Source organism: Felis catus, chromosome B3, assembly GCF_018350175.1.
Source record: "Felis catus isolate Fca126 chromosome B3, F.catus_Fca126_mat1.0, whole genome shotgun sequence".
In the NCBI taxonomy this organism is placed as follows: domain Eukaryota; kingdom Metazoa; phylum Chordata; class Mammalia; order Carnivora; family Felidae; genus Felis; species Felis catus.
In genome coordinates this window covers 697,068-699,043 of record NC_058373.1, presented here as the reverse complement: position 1 = coordinate 699,043, position 1,976 = coordinate 697,068, and the positions used below count along the sequence as shown (strand labels likewise).

At 50.8% G+C, this 1,976-nt stretch overlaps 1 non-coding gene across 1 annotated transcript; it reads right to left on the bottom strand.

Annotated features, from left to right (window-relative positions):
- Window positions 1-511: 511 nt before the first annotated feature.
- On the bottom strand, window positions 512-584 carry TRNAK-CUU. The gene has a single exon. It is a non-coding gene; the product is annotated as a tRNA-Lys (tRNA).
- Between the last annotated feature and the right edge of the window lie 1,392 nt (window positions 585-1,976).

Below are 1,976 nucleotides of genomic sequence, written 5' to 3'. Positions count from 1 at the left end.
ATACTCTATTTGAATCGCTAACTTAGGGGGGAAAAGGTGAAAACAGTCCTAACTGGTGTGTTGACAGCGAGTAGCTGATCACTGAAGCGGCCCCATAGCCCTTCCCACACGCAAAAAGCAAGTTGATTCACTCTAAGGGATTTAAGAACAGGAAATTAATATGCCTAAAAAACCCCGTGAGTCACAGCTGGTCTCCAAACTAATCAATAGCACACAGCATTCCATTAAATACTAATTAATGAAATATTAATCAAGGCCCACACATCTCAAACGTATTGGCAGAACGCCACAGTTTCATTACTGTTGGAGTCTTCTCTACCCTCGCAGTCGAGTCCCCGGCCTTCGCAGGGGGCGGTCAAGACTCATGTGTCTCCGCATCAGGTAACCTTCACCTGTGCACTCAGAAGATGAAAACAGTAAGCTCCGAGTCGCGGTCGAACGGGTGAAGGCAGAGCTGGGGGTCAGGGTTGGGGAAGGGAGAACGGGCCCGTTGGGAAAGCAAAACCGCAGCCGCCCAACGTGGGGCTCGAACCCACGACCCTGGGATTAAGAGTCCCATGCTCTACCGACTGAGCTAGCCGGGCAGGCGGAAGCAGCGCCTTTTCCGAGACTCTTCAAAGGTATAAAGTTATTTTAACCTCGTGCACCACTTCTCTTTTCTTTTTTTCTCACACTTTTGGGGGTAAAGTTTTTCATTACTGCAGTTTGTTTCTGATTCTGCGCACGCAAACTTTTATTGCCTAATAAAAACGTGGAAACGGCCCTCTAGCGGTCGGCGGTGAGTTGGCCACGCCGGCGACCCCCGCTCGGGCCTGGACACCCGAGCGAGTGTGGCGGCGGGGCTGCGGAGGCGCCGGAGACCCTGGGGCACCGCTCGTCCCCGACGCAGGGGACCTACGGGGTGCAGGACACCTGCTCGCGTCCGGAGACCCCGGGGCACCGCTCGTCCCCGACGCAGGGGACCTACGAGGTGCCGGACGCGCACAAAGCAGGCTCCCCGGGGAATGGCCCGAAAACCCTGCGGAGAAGCTCAGAGCCCAAGGCACGGTAGTAGAGGTAGCTGGCCTCTCGCGACCCCCTGTGCGTTTGAGGTTTCTGGAATTTTTCTGAGGTTTTATGGGATTTTTCAACGAAGCCATGCCACATTGTTCACACAATAGAAGGTTATGGAAAAGCCAACGCAGTCTCCAAAATTGATTGAAAATACCACGCAGCGTTTGCTCCCACGCAGATCTAAAAGGCCAAGACCTCTTTCCCATAGACGGGCAACACCTCAGTGTGGGAAGGGACACTACTTCAAGCTTCGCCCCCACTAAAACTGAAAAATGAAAGACTTATTTTGCTTCTCCAGCGGGCACTGTAGTTCCCAGTCACCAACGAGTCCCAGTGGATGAGGGAGTGCTCTGCTTTGTAGGGAGAAAAACCGCACAAACGTGTAGGATTACAAAAAGCATCATTTTCAAACCCTTACAAACAAGGATTATCAAATTGTAGCTAAACCACTATGTTAACAGTTGGTGGGGACCTGAAGAGTCACACAGGGGCCAAGTAACACTGCACCTGTTACTTCCCAGGTGCACGAGGGGTAATCCAGCTGCCTGAGGGAGGGGTCCTGCTGTCACCACCCTAACTAGAAATTAATCTGAGTTTTGCCAGTGATTTGACTATCCCTCAGCAAGCCAGTGATGTGATGTGAAATACACAGATCAGTGTTAGTTATTTATTCTATCCCAAAAATGTTTTGTATATTAATTCCAGTTTACAGGAAATGAAGACGTGTGAGGAACCAGATGAATGACGGCACACGGAAGCAATAACACCAAATCAGAAGGTGGGAAGTTCTGCAGGATATCGGGCCCAGTGTCTTCAACTGTATTATATTTCTAGACATGACTTTTGCCACATGAAGAGGCAGACGGGCCCTACTGATCAGATGCACTAGATGATGCTAGACTGGACACTGTTCTGGATACACC